The sequence below is a fragment of the Acomys russatus genome, chromosome 2, assembly GCF_903995435.1.
Source record: "Acomys russatus chromosome 2, mAcoRus1.1, whole genome shotgun sequence".
NCBI classification, from domain to species: Eukaryota; Metazoa; Chordata; class Mammalia; order Rodentia; family Muridae; genus Acomys; species Acomys russatus.
The window spans coordinates 22,828,592-22,837,735 of NC_067138.1; positions in this window are offsets into that span (position 1 = coordinate 22,828,592).

A 9,144-nucleotide genomic window follows, 5' to 3' on the forward strand; every position below is an offset into this window, starting at 1 on the left:
GGAATCAAAGTGAAGACCCAGAAGTAAACCCACACACCTATGGCCACTTGATATTTTACAAAGAAGCCAAAACTGCACAGTGTACAGCATTTTCATAGTCCAATAAATGTGGACTAACTAGATGTCTGTATGTATAACAATGCAAATAGATTCATCCTGCACAAAACTCAAGTCCAAGTGGATCAAAGACCTCAATATAGAACTGGATACACTACATCTGATAGAAGAGAAAGTATGGAATAACATGAATGCATTGGAACAGGAGACAACTTCCTGAACAGAACACCAATAGCTCAGGCACTAAGATCAACAATCAATAATAAATGGGACCTCATAGAACTGAAATGCTTCTGTAAGGCAAAGGGCACAGTCAATAGTACAAAACAGCAGCCTACAGAATGGGACAAGATCTTCATCAACCCTATATCCAACAGAGGGCTGACATCCAGAATATATAAAGATGTCAAGAAACTAGACACCAACAAACCAATAATCCAATTTTAAAAATGGGGTAGATATCTAAACAGGGAATAATCAACAGAGTAATCTCTAATAGCCAAGAAGCACTTAAGAAAAGTCCTACATCCTTAGCCATCAGTGAAATGCAAATCAAAATAACTGTGAGATTCCATCTTACACCCATCAAAATGACCAAGATGCTCAATCATGCAACAAGGATATTTGCTCAACTATGTTCATAGCAGCTTTATTCATGATAACCAGAAACTGGAAAAAACCTAGATGTCCCTCAACTGAAGAATGGATAAAGAAAATGTTGTGCCTTTACACAATGGAATTTAACTCAGTTATTAAAAGCAAAGACATCATAAAATTTCCTGGCAAATGGATAGAACTAGAAAAGATCATCCTAAGAGAGGTAACCCAGACCCAGAAAGATAAACACAGTATTTACTCACTTATAAGTGGATATTAGCCATAAAGTACAGGGTAACCATACTAAAATCCACAGACCCAGAGAAGCTAAGTAACAAGGAGGGACCAAAGTGGGGAAGGGGGAGGGGGTTTTTGACCCTCACTGAGAAGGAGAAATAAAATAGACATTGGTGTTGGATGGATGGAGGTAACCGGGCAGGGTTAGAAGAACAGGAGAGATAAGTGAGGGAATAAGAGGAAGAGAGTATGAAAAGAGAGAACTAGAATGGGGGGGGTATCTCTAGGATGAGCTAGAAACCTAGGACAATGGAAACTCTGAGGAATCTATGAGGGTGGCCTGAGCTAAGACTCCTAGCAGTGGGGGATATGGAACCTAAACCAACCATCTCCTGTAACCAGAAACAACTTCTATTGGAGCGACTGGGACACCAACCCAGCCAGGAAACCTTAGACCCACAACTTCTTCTGCCAACAAGATATGCCGGGTAAAGATGGAGCAGAAACTGAGGGAATGGCCAACCAATGACTGGCCCAGCTTGAGACCCATGTGATGAGAGGAAGCCAATCCTGACACTATTAACCATATTCTGCTATAGTTGCAGACAGTCACTTAGCATTACTGTCATTTGAGAGGCTTCACCCAGCAACTGATGAAAAAACAGATACAGAGCCCCACAGCCAATCATTAGGTGGAGTTTGAGGAGTTCCATAGAAGAGACAGAAGAAAGATTGAAGGAGCCAGAGAGGTCAAGGACACCACAAGAAAACATACAGAATCAACTAGCCTGGGTACACAGAGGTTGATCCACCAAAAAGAAACAATATATAGGATGGGCCTAGGCCCTCTGCGCGCACACATACACACACACACACACACACACACACACACACACACACACACACATATATATATATGCATATACATACCAGTTATACTACTCCTGGGCATATACCCAAAAGATGCTCCACCGTACCACAAATGTTGTTGTTGTTGTTGTTGTTGTTGTTGTTGTTATATTGTTAATAGAAGTGAAACAAGCCAGGCATAGAGGCATACAATTCAAAACACTCAAGAGGCTGAAGCAGGAGGATTCCAAGATCACAGACTATCTGAGCTACAAAGTAAGTTCAAGATCAGCCTGGTCAAATCAATAGGCTCTGTGAAAATAAGAAATAAAAGACTAACCTGGGCCAAGGCGGGCTCACAGAGACTGAACCACCAACAAAAGAGCATGCATAGACTGGTCCTAGGCCACTCACTACATATGTAGCAGATAAGCAGCATGGTCTTCATGTAGATCCTTCCCCAACAACTGGAGCTGGGCCCTCCCTGACTCTAATAACTGGCTCCCTTTGGATCCCCTTCACTTAACTGGGCTCCTTTGCCTGGCCTCGGTGGGAAAGGATGTGCTTGTCCTTTAGGGACTTAATATGCCAGGGCTGATTGGTTCCTATGGGTGACCTCCCCCTTCTCTGGGAAGAAGGGAAAATGGAGTGAGGTGTGTGTTAGAGGGGGACTGGGGAGGAGAGGAGGGCGATCTGCAATCAGGATGTAAGGTGGATAAATAAATAAAATGCTTATAAAAGAAAAGAAATAAAATAGGTCTAGGGTTATAGCTCACTCGTGAGACAGTTTACTAGCACATGTGAGGCCTTGGGTTCATTAACCAAGACTGTCAAAAACAAGTCAGTATTAGTCACAAGTGCCAGGCACAGAAGTTTTTCATTAATAACCTCATTTAGTCTGCACAATATATGTTTCAAATGAGGAAATGTGCTTAGAAAGGTGCCATAGACTTCCATTTCCAGGAAGTCAACAAGTCATGTGTCTTCACCATTGAAAATAACTTAGGCTCCTGGACAAGACAGAACTTTTCTTGACAGAGTCTCTTCTGCCTCTGCCTCTTTACTGCTCAGACTACACATATTTACCAAAACAGGAAGCTCCTGGTTGTTTAAAATAATCATAAACCAATAGACAAAAAAAGTAAAGAAACCTTAGACCAGGCCTTGAATGAATACAGAAATCTAGAAAGGTGTGCGGCCAGACCTGATTTCACAGCATTGTAAGAAATGGAGCCAGAGAACAAAGTACAAATCTTTTGATTTGGTTTTGGTTTTGGTTTTTTGAGACAGGGTTTCTCTGTGTAGCCTTGGCTGTCCTGGACTCACTTTATAGACCACGCTGACCTTCAACTCACAGAGATCCGCCTGCCTCTGCCTCCCAGAGTGCTGGAATTACAGGTGTGCGCCACCACACCTTGCTAAGCTGTGAAGTCTTAATGAGTTCACTTCTGCCTGAATTTAGGGATTCCTGAAGGTTGTACTTTTAATATAAAAGTAGATTGAACAAAGGTAGATTGGGTTATTTTACACTTTTATTACTTTACACACACACAAACACACATGCACACACACTACATACACACTCACAAACACATTCAAATAATCACATACAGTCAGACACTCTTACTCACTCACACACATACTCTTATTCTCTCTCTCTTTTCTCTCTCTCTCTCTCTCTCTCTCTCTCTCTCTCTCTCACACACACACACACACACACACACACACACACACACACACACACACACACTCTCTCTCTCTCTCTCTTATATTATTTCTAATTGACCAGGAGGAAAACTGACCATTTCCAATGTGGACAAGAGCAGTGTGGCAAAGAATTGCTACTAAAAATTTGGAAGGACACCACAGTTCTCATTCAGGTTTGTGGCCCAAATTCAGACTTCTTAAATGGCCTGATAAACTAGTCAATAGTGTAGTCCAGATTTGTTCCAAGCTGGTAATACCTCCAAACATTCAGTAGAAAGCTTCTTAAAAGATTTGACCAAACCCTGACTCAGGATAAAGGTAGAGCCTACAAACTTCCAGAAGGGAGAGAAGGAATGAGGGCACGCATGAGCTAGAGCTGGAAGACAGTGGGGAAATGTCTTCAGAATTTTGAGGAAAAATCACCCTCCCCCCAAAAAAATCTATACTCAGCAAAATTATTGATGAAAGATATAGGCATTGTCATAAAAATGAATTCCTAATAACTTACCTTTTCCTGGAAATTCCTAGTGATAGTAAATCAAGAGCTATGTACCATTTAAAAATATGTAAAAACATGCTTGGATATGAACTGTCTCCCCAAAAGTCTCATCTGTTAGAGGTATTGTCCCCAGCTGCTGGCACTGTTTTGGAAGGCAATGAAACTCCAGGAGTGGGATGTATGTCAGCCAGGGAGGTCTCAAAGCTGTTATGTCCCTAGACCCTTCCCAGTCCCCTGCCCTCCATGCGTTGAAAAAGCTTAAACCCCATCAGGCACTTTTTGGCCATGATGCTCTGCCCTTCCGTGGGCTCAGAATCAACAGAAGCGAAGCTAAGGATGACAGCTCTGAAATCATGAGCCCCAATAACTCCTTGCTCCTTTGACTGTGTCGGTATTTAGTTACAAGGATAACAAAAGTAGCACAAGGGAGACTCCAACATGACAGACTGGCCCGGAGAAAAGTCTCAAGGTACTAGCAAAAGAAAAGGTCTCAGATAACAGATTTCTCACTGGCATGCAGACGTATTAACTTGGAGGAGAAGGAAGAGATCTGAGGCTTCAGATGAGCTTGAAGATACATGTGAAATACACATAAATATGCTCAAGGCAATTATTACTTGTCCGGACTTGAGGATGAACTCACAATAAAAGTATAGGAAAATAAGTAAGCCACAAACTGTATTTAAACTGGCAAAAAAAAAAAAAAAAAGTGGGGGTGGTGGTCTCAGTTTTAAAAGGCTATCCTGGAATGCCACATGACTTAGTTCTAAATAAAACAAAGTCAAATAGTATCAGACATAAATACAGCAGGATAGGAAGGAGCCAGATGCAAGTGAGATGGGAGTTTAAGACTGGTCTTCCTCCTCCTCCATAGAAGGAAGTCAGATAATCTCTAAGCGATTCCCCCCCCCCCCAAATAAAGAAAAATCCACCTAAATATATTAGTTAAAATAAGAAAGTACGGTCAACATTAGCTGGGCTGCCTTGTCTGGCCTTAGTGAGAGAGGATGTGCCCACCTAGCCATGCTGCAACTTGATGCTTGATATGCCAGGGTGGGTTGATACCCATCGGGGTGGGAGGGTTCTCTTCTCTAAGTAAAAGGAGATGGGGAAATGGGGGGAGGGGTGTGAGGGAGAGACTGGGAGGAGAGGAGGGAGGGATGCTGCCATCAGGCTGTAAAGTGAATAAGAAAGAGAGAGAGACAGAGACAGAGACAGAGAGACACAGAGAGAGAGACACAGAGAGAGAGACAGAAACAGAGACAGAAAGATCCATGAGATGACTCAGTAGGTAAGAATGCTTGCCAACAAATCTGACACCTGAATTCAATCCCCAGAGCTCACATAGTGAAGGGAGAGAACTAACTCCCACAAATTGTCCTCTGATTGATATATGTTCACTATGCCATGAATATGTGTGCATACCTGCATGTGCACAGAAACACAAACACAAAAAAAAACTATGGTATACAAATGTAAATATTTAAAGAAATAAGTAGAAAGGTTAAAAAATTATTGGACTAATGAAAGAATATAGAAAGTAACCCAGGATTGAATGAAGCATGCGATTCTTCATATATTAAATAAACTTTCATTTGAGGAGAGAGTTAATAAACATATTTTAATGTATGTTTAAGCACAAGGATTAAGAGAAAGAGAGGCACAGAGAATAATATAAGAAACACCTGAGAGTGTCAATATGGGCTTCTTAAAGAAGAGTCATAGAAAACAAGACCAATTTTATTTTTTAATTAGGAAATGCAAATATAAAAGCACATGCTACTTATAAAGGAAAAACTATTTCAGAAGTAAAGTTATAATTGCTCACTTTCTGTTTTTGAGACAGGGTTTTGCCCAAGTTGACCTCAAAGTTACAACCCTCTCAATTCTTTTTCCCTAATATTGGAATTAGCACATGTGCCACCATACTGACTTTTCTTTTGTCATCAGTCATATTTATAAGACAAGGCTCAGATGAGATAGGCTTGGTTCTATGAGGAAGAAATATATTCCCCCAGCAGCAAGCACTCAGGGGTGGTCAGCAGTTTAGAGGGTGCAGTGTTCTTTTCATCTCTAACAGTAGAATAGGTATGAACCAAAATGCCCAGCACAGCTGGGGGAGATGGGGGGTGACAAAGACTCTGGGCAGAGAGAAGCTATTTCTCAGAACACGACAAGAAGAACTGGATCAGCAAGTCTTATCTAGTGACCCATGTGAATTTTTCTGTGTAGCCCTGGCTGCCCTGGAACTCACTCTGTAGACCATGCTAGCCTTGAACTCACAGATATCTCCTGCCTCTGCTTTCTTGAGTGCTGGAATTGCAGGTGTGCACCACCATGCCTGGCTCCATGTGGATTCCTGATACCAGGAAACTTTCCCATTTGGTTAGGAGTTCTGTTAGCCCCCTGTGGCCAGATTTTTCACTGGTATCAATCCATCAAATAGCATTACCCCCTTGACAACCAAGCAACAACCAACCTCTTGGGTATTTGGGGAGGAAAGCACCACAGCAAAAATATAGATACACGTCAAAATTCATTTATTATATTCAGTGTCTAGCCTTTACAAAGCCCAGTTTAGTAAGAACAGTCGACAAGTTAATACTAAGAACTAGATATTTATATTATCTTATTTATCCTTGCTGTCACACAGCAAAAGTATTAAGAATACTTTTTCAAAGGCAAAAGAAGGACACACACACACCAATCCACCAACTTCAGAGTACCCAGTTTCTTTACTACCCATATACAGATTCAGAATGCAATAATCTTGATGAAATTCATGCAAATTCTTATCCATGATTACTCTCACATTTCAGCAATACTGTATGCATTTTATGCCTCAGGTTCTTTAAGTAGGTATCTTAATATTTATAGGCTATTTTCACATTTAATATTTTTAAACTAAGCCACAAAATGTATGGAGGAATTATTTATGTTCAAAGCACTCTGCAGGGTACTGTGTGTGAAGAACAGAGATCTTATATTCATGTCAATTCTTGCTTCCACTATAAATAGAACATTCATTTAAGAAATTCTTAGTAAAATACTCCCCATACCCACACTACTATAAAGTAATTTTATAATTCTGATTACATAAAGTTTTATTTTTCAAATGATTTTTTTTTAGCAAGCGTTTAAGTTTCTTAGGGACCCTGTAATAAAGTACTACCAATTGAAGGCCTTAAAACAACAGAATGCATCATCTCGTGCTTCTGGAGCTAGGATCTAAAACCAAGCATCAGTAGGACCATGTTCCATCTGACATATCCAAGAGAACCCTTGTCCCTTCCTATCTGGTCATTTTTAAGCTGTCTTTGGGGCTCCTTGACTCGCAGTTGCATATCTCTGATCTCTGCCATCACATAGCATGTCTCTACTTCACATGACCAGGTTCTCATAAGAACATTAGTTTTGTTGTACTCACTAGGTTTTTTGTTTGTTTGTTTGTCAACTTGGTGTAAACTAGAGATACCTAGGAAGACTCTTCATCTGAAGAATGCCCTTCATTAGATTGGCCCAGATGTCTGCAGGGTTATTGTCTCAATGGCCAACTTGTGTAGGAGTGCCCAGCCCGCTGTGGACAGTGCCATCTCTAAGCAGGTGTCCTGGGTTGCATAAAAAAGCTAGCTGAGCATTTCGCTAGTGTGCAGCCTTCCACTGTGAGTCCCACATGGAGTTCCTGAGCTGACTTCTCTCAGTAATGGACTGTGATCTCTAAGTATAAGCAGAAATAAATCCTCTCCTCCCTGGACTGGTTTTGGTCAGAGTGTTTTATCACAGAACTAGAAAGAAAACACTAGTCGTAGGAGATCATGCGCCCTACTCCAGTATATCACCTAACTAAGTGCATTCGCAATGGCCCTATCTCCCTCAGCAGACAGTCATGTTCTGAGGTATGCATGCATACGAGTCAAGCTATAACACCCACAACAAAAATTGTAATAGACTATTAGAAGGGGTAGGCTAGTTTATCTATAGCTTAACTTTTTAAATAACAAAATTGTAATTCAAATTTTAATGTGCTATTAACATAAATGTGTTTCTTTTACTTGAAGTTGTATATTACCTCAGCTCTTGTTGATTATCTGGGGCTGGTGCATCATAAAAAGTATTTACACCTAAGTTCCACTGGATACAAACTAATTTATTAAATCAGAATTCCATGCAAATGTTAATTAAGTATGTTGTAGATTAAGCAGGGTAATTATATAGTGATTGTATTTAATGGGATATTTTCATGAATCAGAATCAGAATATTGCATAATAAGCCCGAAAACAGCTTCACTGAATACCTAATGCATTTCACAAAACACACTGTACCAAGAACTGCTAGGGCAGGTGAAAAATCTCATGCAAATAAGCTCGAAGTGCACTGAAGGCAGATTCTAATTAACTCCTCACTTCTAACCCCTGAGCCTGTATCACAATGATGACCTGTAGGCCTGTGTCCTCTTTCCCTAGTGGATGCCCTGTGGGGACCTCTGCACAGAACAGCTATCCTTACTGTGCCAGCCTGGCGCAGGTGAAGCATGCATATCCAATGACAGCTGAAGACATTCTAGCATGTGGCTGTTATAATTAGCCTTATGATTTAATTATGAATTAAACTAAGAGGCAAACTTCATGACCTAGTAATGTAGCAATGAAATGGTGGGCTCTCGGCTTCAAACTGACTCAAAAGGAAATGCTTCCCCAATCTGGAAGATTTCAAAAATTAACAGCCTTGTGTCAGAGCGGGCTGGCAGACAAGTGTGCGTACTCGGAAAATACATTAGCAACAACCAAACGACTGATGTGAGGATTAATTACTTCTTGGTCCGTGTATTTCCCCTCAAATGCCATATGGTAAAAATTCCATCCCCAAGCTCATATGCAAACAGTGAATATTTGGCCATAGGGAGGAAACTGGGGTTGGATAAAAGAAGGGCCCTGGGATGGCTTTAATGGCTTTGTAAGAAGTCTGGGTCAGCAGGCTTGCTATCTCATCACATGATTGCCTCTAGCATGTTTTGATGTAACAAAAAGGCTGTCACTGTACACCAGCACCCTTCTCTTAGACTTCTCAGCTTCCAGACTGTGGTCTCAACAGGCCTTTTTCAATCACGTAGTCGGTTGCATTACAACAACAAATAACATCAAGTCGGTTACTGAATTTCCATTATAGTTACACTTCTTCAGAGGCACAAATGGATGCT